Source organism: Gavialis gangeticus, unplaced genomic scaffold, assembly GCF_001723915.1.
Source record: "Gavialis gangeticus isolate Ggan-Ray unplaced genomic scaffold, GavGan_comp1, whole genome shotgun sequence".
NCBI lineage: Eukaryota > Metazoa > Chordata > Crocodylia > Gavialidae > Gavialis > Gavialis gangeticus.
The window spans coordinates 106,923,165-106,933,954 of NW_017729031.1; the positions used below are offsets into that span (position 1 = coordinate 106,923,165).

The 10,790-nt window shown below is 44.5% G+C and overlaps 1 protein-coding gene and 1 long non-coding RNA gene across 2 annotated transcripts in view; one reads left to right on the forward strand and one right to left on the reverse strand.

Moving 5' to 3' along the window:
• LOC109301782 overlaps positions 1–10,790 on the reverse strand; it is a 49,121-nt gene that overhangs the window by 1,915 nt on the left and 36,416 nt on the right. The window lies entirely within an intron of this gene.
• WNT3 (Wnt family member 3) overlaps positions 1–10,790 on the forward strand; it is a 98,775-nt gene that overhangs the window by 391 nt on the left and 87,594 nt on the right. The window lies entirely within an intron of this gene.

Consider the following 10,790-nt stretch of genomic DNA (forward strand, 5'->3'; position numbering starts at 1 on the left):
TGATTCCAAATGCAATTTCTGCTGTTTTGACTGGTAATTAATTCAAAGTTTGGGATTCATTTTTAAAGGATATTACACAGTTTGCTGCTGGCACAAATTGAGATGTCTCTTAAAGTCTTCAGTCTCAGCCATTGTAGTCATGTTTTTTTAAATGTATACAGGGATATATTTTTAGTCAGTGTGCAATATCATTTTCATCTGTCAGAGGACTTTGCCTTTCATTTTTAGTTAGCTATCTCCTCCCCTTTCTTTTAAAAAAAAATGATCAATCCATTATGATTCTTAACTCCATTTTCATTTTGACTGCTTTAGTTTTTGAGCTACTTTCTTTCCTTTTGTTGTATTCTGTCATGAATATTTAGTCTGGCAAATATTCTGTGGAACCAAATGGCACCTGTGAAAGTATTCGTTAATAAAACCCATGTAAGATTAATATTTTTAATCACAGATACTAGATTTGTTTTCTTGTACCAACAGTAAAATAAATCAGCTTTACCTTCCAATGTGGCTGATAACATGCCCTAAGCTATTCCACATTAAAAAAAAAACATATTAACTGCACTGAATCAATAGCATTTTAGATCCCTACAAACAAAAATGTGACATACAAAAAGCAGGAGTCACTTGAAGACAGCAGATGCTGAATTGTTTCATACAATACTCCAGTCAATTTCTGTTTATCATCAGATCACTGGCACAAGACTCATAGGTCTCTGCACATGGCAGGTAGGAGGCTTTTATACCTAAGGGTCTATGAGGCAGGGGAGAAGAGTTGAAACTGGTTGCCTAAAATCATTTTACTGTTTCCCCGTCTGGAAAAAAACACTTAAAATTATTATTATTATTATTTTGTGCAAACATGGAAATGAGAAGAAGTCGGTGGGAGCGAACTTGGAAATGGGCTGCCATGTCTGCAGAGTATTTTGAAGAAGGATTTGAGATGGATTTTCTTTTTTGGAAAAAGTCTGCTAATTATTGGGGAAATTAAGATGAAATATTTGTTATGGCTGGAGTGAAAGCCTGGCTAATACCACCACTAGGAGTGTAATTCTTAATTCTTACAAACTGGGGAGACTCAAATGGCTAAATCTCAGCATTTGTCTTCCTGAAAAGTAAAATGTTTTCCTCACTCCGATCATAAGTGCTTAGTTTTAGGGCTTGAGCATAGGGCAAGAACCACCCACCAAAACACAGACCTGTCGCTTGAATTCCTTTACACCTCTCTCCCCCTTGTTTAGTTAAGCGGGTCACTGAAGCCCTGCTGCGTGGGCTTGGGGAGGGGGTGCCACCATTGGGAACACAGATCAAAGTTGCAAGGCTGTATGCAAAGACTACAACGTTCCGTTGGAAGCGGCATGGGCTGGCCGGACTTTGTTGCAACACCACCTCTGCTAGCGTCCATTTGGGTCTCAGCCTGAATGTGAACAACATAGCCAGTTAGCTCTCACTAAGCGGAGTCAGGAAGTGGAGGAGATGAGTCCATGTTCCTTCTCATGTGGAGGTTCCCCTCCTCAGAATATCTCTTCTCCCTGTTCATGGGGAAACACACCACTTTGGTGCGCTGCTCTTCCCAGAAACTGCAGCAGGCTTCCCCTGGCAAGAAAGGATACAAAATAATGAACATGTTTTCTGGTCACTCAGGGAAGTAGCTGGGGCTTGGTGGACAGTGAGCATAGGAGGGGAGAGGGTTAAACAAACCAGCTGCATAAAAGTTGCCTCCAAGAAATCTGTACCTTGAATCGTCCAGTGTTCAAACTGCTGAAGGAATCTATTTTACTATCGTGGGGTGACTGTGCCTTAAGAAGGAAGTAGGAGGACATTGAACGACAAAGCTTTTTTAAGAGACTTTTTGGAGTGGAAGGGAACAAGCATCTGCAGCAGAGGCTACCTGGTTTCTTGTGGAGCCTCCCTGCTATATCCACACTTTCTAAAGCAGGAGAAATTAGTTACAGCTCAAGTTCCAGAAATCAGGCTTCAGTTCAGTAAAGAATTTGCACATACAGTAGTTTTAACTTTAAATACATGCTTACGTCCTGCTAGAGTCAGTGACACTTCAGGTACACACTGATTTTCTTTTTGGATCAAGTCCTGACTCACTGTGCAACAGAGCTTAGCAGGAAGAACACCTTTTACAGACTGCCAATTTAACAATCCCTTCAAGTATCTCCATGGTTCCCATGACCTTTACCCATAGACCAGCCTCTGTGAGCAGAGTGCTGATTACCATGCCTTCAGGTAGGCTGCTCAATTTGGGATTCATAGGTCTATGCTATCAGATCAGGGCAACCGTACCAAGTATCTTCCTAGCACACAATGGAATGCTCGACTCTTCAGTCTAAATTTCACTTTCATTTGCAGACATTTTACCCTGTTGGAGAACTTGGGTCAGAATGGTATACAGGAGAGAAGTGTCATCCTGTTGTGGGGAGACTATTGCAACCAATGCTAGAGAAACACTGGGCAATGACAGAGAGCGCCTAGACTAGCAGAATCACTCCAAGGTCTCTAGAATAATCCTGATTTTTGTACAGCTCAATTAAAAGATTCTGGGCAGGCTGGAAATGAACTAACCACATGGCAGGCAAGGGGTTGGGGACAGAAGGGAAAAGAAGTTCTGAGGGTGTTTTTGATTCATTTTATTTTATCAGCACAATAAAATACAATCCCTCCCCTCCCTCCTTTCTCTTTTACTGTAACTGCCAGTGCCATAGTATTAGGCTGGTCATCACCACAGCACCTAGGCACCCAAAGGTATCCTTTGTCCATTTTCATAATACAAATTTGGCTTTGTATTTTCACCCTGTTTCCTGGAGATCAAGAAGTAACACGGGCTCATTAGTAGTGTTAGAAGGGTGACGTTAAGCCTAGATCTACCAGCTGCTTCACACAGATGGACCTATGTGCTTACTCACTGAAGGGAAAGAGGCTGCAGAGCAGAGATTCTGCTGTGCATTGCAGCTTGCAGGGAAAGAGCATTAGCTTGTCATACACACTTTGGCATGTAACATCCAGACCTGGTAGCAGCAGCTGGACAACTGTGATGTAGAAACTTTTGGAGCCATTACATTCCACCAATTGCCAGTCAGAAGTTTAACGTGGAGTTGTCCCAAGCCCAGCCTGGTGGACACAAGTTCAAATCAAGTCCAGTATCAACGTCTGCTGGATGAATCTTTAAAAGCTTGAGCCTACTCTCTTACCCTAACAGACTTACTTTGCAGTCATTGGGTCTTCTCCTGCAGTAATGGCTACAGAGCTAGCTTGTAAGCCTCTCTTTCTAGTAATTAACACTAGAGAATCAGGCAAGGAAATGGGGATGAACTCTGGTACTGCAAAATCGAACCCACTCCAAGTACTGACTGTGAGTCAAGCTCCATTTTATCTGAGACTTAGCAAGAGAAATGATTACAGTCCATGCTTATAATGTGCATTTTATATACAAACCTTCCCAAAAGAAGCCCCAGTAAGACTCTCATACACACATGAAAAGTTGAAGTGAATGGGAGTGCACATAGGCAAAAGTAATGTCCAATTTGAATACTGCAAGTAATAAGAGGGTTGCACTAGATGACCTCCTGAGGTCCCTTCCACTCATACTTTTCTATGAGTTTATAAAGAAGTGAACAGAAACCCACAATTTTGGCTTGTTCAAAATCTGGATCTACAAACTGCTTCTTGAGCTGCTCTGTAAATAAAACATTTGATTATATACTCACTGGCCCTATTCCTTCCATGGTCTAGCTTCAAAAGTATGTTAGAATTCAGTCCAGCATGTCTAACTGAAAACAATTTCACTCACTAGACGCTGAATGGACATGTCTACACGTGCATTTACGCCAACTTAAATTTACTGTGCAGTAAATTACTGCTTAGTAAGCAGGAATAGGCCAGCATCTACACATGCAGGTGTTAAAGTGTATTAACACTGTGTGGAGGCTGACTTGGACTAATGTTAGTCCACAAACAGTGTTAATGCACAGTGAGGCATCTACATGTGTATTACTGTGCAGTAACTAATTGAGTGTAAATTTGATACCTGAATGATGGTCAGTGTAAGTTGTCATATATACTGCATAGTACAGGTGTGCACGCGTAGATGCGTGCCCATACTGCACAGTAATTTCGGTTACTGTGCAGTAAATGAGCACGTGTAGATACACCCAATGTATAGCTGCTGGCATTCTCTGTAGTCTTGTAGTTCTCCTGTGATTTCAGCGGGGACAGTACACAGCTTAACTGCCCCAGGAGGTGAATTCTACCTTGCCCTGAAAAAACACAAAGCTGTTCTATTCATTTCAATGAGAAGCATGTAGACATCTCCAGGGGTGGGTCTTTATTACTGAGGGAGTGTCTGGCTCTTTATTCATTCCGATGGATATTTAACGTATGCCAAGATGCCTCTATCTGCTTGAAATTCTATTTCTCCTGACTGCCTAAGATACCCGTCTTAGCAGAGCTCAGACTTGAGTAGATAGATATCTATATGGACAATACTATAACAATTCTCCTCCTCTTCCCAATGCCCCTCTAATGCCAAATGCACTATGTACACTGATGCATATCCAGAGTAATGCCCTTTTAAGTCATGCCACTATTTTGGATTGTATTTCAGTAACCAGCAGCTCGAATTGGCCCGATGGAGTTGCATCCGTGAGAGAGGGGACTCTGGCCTGCAGTGCCCGAGGTGACCTGAAAACAAACGGGTCTCCTCTCATTGGTATGCTCTTCTGTGTAAGTTAGATGCATAGTAAGAGATTGCAGAAGCGAAGTCTGCTTTCAGGAGAGAATTAGGTGGTGTCCCACAAGGCAGGATGGGCTAGTGACAGCTGGCTGGAGAAGGCTGAGTATGGTACACTTTTTTCTTCTGAAATGGAAGTCTGAGATGTTGAGACTTGATATCACTAATCCAACAGAATGTCTTTTCCTCTCTTCAAGCACACACCGCACTTCTTCCTATTAGTGATTTTGTGTCCTGTCTGCCAAGAGGCCTTTCTTGTGTGGAGAGATACTGTAATGAGAACTTCCACAAGAAAACCTTCCAAATAGTGCAGCCTTGACACCAGCAAGCACCACAGCTATGGAGTATCAGAGGTGGGGCACGGTGCCCTGGGGGAGAAGCCTGCTCTCTGTCCCCAATGCATTGTGAGCGGTTTTTCCCATTATGCTGTAATACAAAATATACAAACAACACAGGAAACAAGGGCTCACTCCCTCCCCGCCAGAGCAGCACTCACCCCAGCAAGCTGCTGTCAGGTTTCTTTTTGTCTGTTCAGTGACTAGCCTCGTGAGAAAGATACACTTACTTGAGCTTGGCCTTTTGATAAGGATGCCATGTGTGATCTAGTAAGTCAGGATTCAAATCCCCTTTTGGGTAGGTGGTTCTATAACCTGGGTGCCCTGCTCAGAGCACATGCCTTAACTGTTATGCCCCTTCACAAAATGTGGACGGCACTGTCCTTTCCCACGCCCCAGTCTCCCAGCTAAATAAAATGCCCTTGTGCGACTTAGATACCAAAAACTTAATTAAGCGATGTTTATGCATCTTCCTGCTGTGTCCATGTAGGCACTGACAAGTCATCTGGGTGCTTTGCAGCAAACTAGAGTGAAAGCAGAAGCAGACAGAAATTACAAGGAAAGGCAGATAAAACCGTAAATCTGCTGCAAAATGAAGAGGATTTGGTTTAACAGGTTTTGGCTTTGGAACATAAGGAAAGACCAGGCCATGGGTAACAGTGATCTCCCATAAGAAAGATGACAATAATGGCATACTCCTGCCTCCTCAGGTGCTGTGAGGATCAATTCATTAAAGATTGTGAGGTGCCAAGACACTATTATTATAGGGCCACACATGTCCCTTAGGTAGACCTATAACTGGATCCTGAAGTCCTGCCCACAAAAACACTGCAACAAGGCAGGACAGAATGCAGCCCTTTATCTTTTGCTGAGAACTGTTACTAGTCAGTCTGAGAGGTTTTAGGGCCCAGTAAATGGACAGAAAGCTGATCATAAGTTGAAGACATGTGAAGGAGGGACTAAGCAGCTTAATCTATTTAATTTGTCTAAGAGATGGGTAAGCAGTCCCTTGATCTCAGTCCATGAGTGCCTGCAAGGCAAACAGATTTCTCCTAGCTGAAGGCTAACAGACCTAATCCAGCACGGCAGAATTGGATTCAATAGCTGGAGGTTCCAGTTTAACGAACTCAGAGCAGAAATAAGGTGCCTGTTTTTACAGTCGGAACAGATCAGCTGGGATGTTGTGGGTTCTCCATCATTTGAGGTCTGTACTGTACTTCAAGATCCTCCCTCTTTCTTAAGGACCTGTGAGAGCTCAGGCAGAAGCCATGGGCTTGATGCAGGAGTTACTGCATGACAATCTCTGTCTTCTGTTATACAGCAGGTCAGACCAGAGGATCACAGTGGCCACTTCCGGTCTAACAGTCTATGCCGAAAAACATAGCAATAAAAGGAAGAGAACATATCTCTTGGCAACCCCCAAGTACTTATATTGTTTAATTAGCCAGGGGAGGGAATAGACTAATTTTATCACTTCACAGGGATTGTTTTCTCCCCCTCAGCCTCCTCCTATCTGTGTCAATCTGAGTGAGAGGAAAAAAAAATCCCAGATCACCCAGCACTCAGATTTGAGAATAAATGTATGTCTCCCAGTACACCACCCTTGTTTTTTTACCCTATTTTATTTTGCAATGCTTTGCAAAGCATTAATCTTCAAGTCTGATATACTTTTGTTCTATAATACAACCCTTTCTATGCCCTGTACAGAAAAGAGCTGCTAGTCCTTACCACTAAGGTCTTCCGTGACTACTGCACTGGACCTGAAAGCTCACTCGGGAAGTCTGAAAATGATCCCATTTGCATATAGCATTTTACGTATTAAGAAATGACTGAAGCTGGGGAAGGGTATTACAGAAGAATTTTACATCGTGCACATGTAAGTAATAAGTAAGGTACCAGTAGGCCAGGAGCTGTAGAAAGATGTAACTGATCCAGCTGCCCTGTGCTGACCTTCAGCTGACAAAAATCTATAAATAAGGTACCAAAATGCAATGCAGAGGGTGCCATGGGGGAAAAGCACAGGTAAGGAATGAGAGTGTCTCATCAGATCAGGGTCATCCCCTTCCCCCCCACCCACAACACGTGTTATGCTAATGTTAGAGAAAGGCAGATACATATTGGTAAAAGGATGGTCTTGTGGTTAAGCCACAAGTCTGGAGCTCAGAAGAGTCGGGTACAGTTCTGCCTCTGCATTGCCCTGGGCAAGTCAGCCACCTCTGAGACAGATGGGGATTTTTCAAATGGGAAAAGCAGTAGGTCCTTCTCCTGTCAGTTTTCTGCCTTGCCCACTTAAATGGCCAGCTCTGCTGGGCAAGGCCTGGCTCTTCTGCGCATCTGTGAAACCTGCGTGTTTGAGGGCCACTAAAGACTGACATAAAAAGCAAATTATACAAGACCTGAGAAATAATTATCTTTTTCTTCCCCCTCCCTATTAAAGCTTGTACATCAACATCTTTTTCCTTAGCAAAACGTCTTTCTTCCATTGCTTATGTATATCCATTGGTTTGTTATTGTAGGCACTGATTTTGGTTTACTGCAGTAAAGCAGTTTTCAAGAGCCCCAGTTGGTTAGCAAAGCTACAGTTATTAGTGCAGCACAGACACTGAAAGAAGAAGGAAAGGGCAGCTGAAATGTTCTGTGGAGGAGCTTTATTCTTAACAACATCCCTTTAAGGAGTTTCCAGCCCTGGCCAGTAGCTATGTCAGTGTCCCAGCTTCTACATGACCTCTCAGTGCCCCCATGCAGATAATGCTACAGTATATTTAAAAGATGAGGTCTCATCATCCAAACTCCTGCACAGGCATGAGTGGGGTGAGTCTAAGGACCTAGATCAGTGGATGGCAACCTACAGTCAACAGGCCAGATCCAGCCTGCCAAGCCATTTCGTCAGGCCCAAGAATCCTGGATATCAGCAGGGCAATTTGGAAGCAGTGCAGTAGTGTGGGGGGATTCAGTGGGAGCTGGTGGCAGAAGCAGAGTTGGAAGCACCAGCCTGCCTCAGATTGAGATGTTACATCAGCCCTTTGCTCCAAAAAGGTTGCTGATTCCCGACCTAGATAAACTGGTTCAGAGAAGCCAAATTCCAGTCATCAAAAACTCAAGAGGAAAACCCAATGATCCTGAAACAGCAAGGTGTAGGACAGTGCTCCGAGTCACAAGGCCTGAGTGCGATTTCTGGCCCTGCTACTGACCTACTGTGTGGCCTGGACACTGTTTCCTCTCTGCTGTTTTCCTGCCTTGCCTATTCAGACAGTAAGGGCTATATTCGACACCTGCCTAAGTCTTGACAACACTTTGCTATTCAGTAGACATCTCATGCCTAAGCCCTATCAGGAGTCACAAAATAGGCATTCTCCTGCTTAGATCACTTGCAGGGCCAGATCTGTGTTCTAGGGTAAACCCCAATATAATACAAGTGTGCCCCACTCCCATTATCCAATGGCCCAGTGGTCAAGTTAGACTTTGGGAATACCTCCTAGGCATTTCCTGCTGTCTGAGGAGTACTGAGAATACTGTGCTTAGGGGGCATTACTCTCCTCACAGGTTGTTCAGGAAGTACATGATGAGATGACTGGCTCTGTGGATGCAGGGAGAGCAGTGGATGTGATATACCTTGACTTTAGCAAGGCTTTTGATGTGGTCTCCCACAGTATTCTCACAAACAGGCTAAGGAAATATGGATTGAATTAGTGGACCATAAGGTGGATAGGAAATTGGCTAGATCTTTGGGCTCAAAAAGTGCATCTACACATTGCCCTACAGCAACACAGCAACACACTATGTCACTGTATAGCATGTTACAGCAATGTAGCAAACACACGGGTCTACACGTGATCGCCAGCTACATCACCATAGCGGTGCACTCCCCAGTTACAGCCTGCCACTGCAGCAACGTAATGGCAAAATCTAACTGTGTGTTGCATGCACGGCACAGTAACCACCCATACTGTGCTGTGCTTTCGTACTTACAAAAGGAAGTACTAAAGCACGGCACCGTAGTAACATTGCCATATGGCAATGTGTAGATGTGCCCAAAGGGTAGTAATCAATGACTCGATGTCTAGTTGGTAGGCAGTATCAAGTAGAGTGCCCCAGAGGCTGGTCCTGGGGCTGGTTTTGTTCGATACCTTCATCAGTGATCTGGAAGATGGGATGGAGTGCACCCTCAGCAAGTTTACAGATGACATCAAGTTGCGGGGAGTAGTAGATATGCTGAAGTTTAGGGCTAGGACTCAGAGAGACCTAGACAAGTAGGAGGACTGGGCCAAAAGAACTCTCATGAAGTTCAATAAGGACAAGTACAAAGTCCTGCACTTAGGACAGAACAATCCCATATACCGATATGGGCTGGGGACTGACCGGCTAAGCAGCAACTCCGCAGAAAAGGACCTGGGGGTTACAGTGGACAATAAGCTGAATATGAGCCAACAGCATGCCCTTGTTGGGAAGAAGGCTAATGGCATACTGAGCTGCATTAGTAAGAGCACTGCCAGCAGATCAAGGGAAGTGATTCTTCTCCATTTAGCACTGGTGAGACCACTTCTAGAGAACTGTGTTCAGTTTCGGGCCCGTCACTACAGAAAGGATGTGGACAAATTGGAGAGAATCCAGTGGAGGGCAACGGAAATGGTTATGGGGTCGGGGAACAGGACTTATACGCAGGGACCTACTGAATTCAGGATAGCTGCCTCCCACAATTTTGTGGTCCAAGTCTGGCACTGGGTACCATTTTTGCAGCAGAGCACAGAAACCCACCTCACCCCATAACTTTGACTGGCAAAGGGGCCCTGGAAGTCCTGCCCCTCCCTGGACCTTGACAGATGGGTGGAACTTCTGGGGCCCCTCGGTCAATCAAAGATGGGGGGGGAGGTGGGCCTGCCATGCTCTGCCGCAAAAATATACCCCCCCTCCACTTCTCTCCCTGCACTTCAGTAAAAAAGGGCTTTCCACTCTTTTCTGTTTTTGCAGCTCTTTTTTTTATTCCCTGCTCACTGCCAATTTTGTGCCTTTTCATGATCTCTGCATTTTTTCATGGGGACCCACTGAATTCATGGTTTCCATGAAAATCACAAAATTGCAAATTTGCTAGGTCCCTACTTATGAGGAGAGGCTGAGGGAACTGGGCTTATTTAGTTTGGGGAAGAGAAGACCGGAGGGATTTAATAACCACCTTCAACTACCTGAATGGTGGTTACAAAGAGGATGGAGCTAGACTGTTGTCAGTAGTAGCAGATGCCAGAACAAGGAGCAATGGTCTCAAGTTGCAGCAAGGGAAGTTTAGGTTAGACACTGGAACAGGTTACCGAGAGAGGTCTTTGGAGATTTTTAAGACCTGGCTAGACAAAGCTGTGGCTAGGATGATCTACTTGGGGATGGTCCTGCTTTGAGTACCATCCCCAACTAGACTTGGACTAGATGGTCTTCTGAGGTCCCTTCCAACCCTAATTTTCTATGATTCTATGGATGCTTATACACGTGCGCCTAGTCTGATGGAGTGTGGTAATTACTGTTTTCCAGCAGACTCCAGTGTCATGTGTGTTGGTGTCCCCATGCTGAAAAATGGTGGCGGGGGTACTATAACTAAAGCTCTCTCAACAAGCTTTAGTTAAAGTGCCCCCACCACCAATTTTCAGCACAGGGTCACTGACACACATGGTGCTCTGGGCACTTTAATTAGAGTAGCCCTCAGAGCCATTCTAATTAAAGCGCCTCTTCCCCCC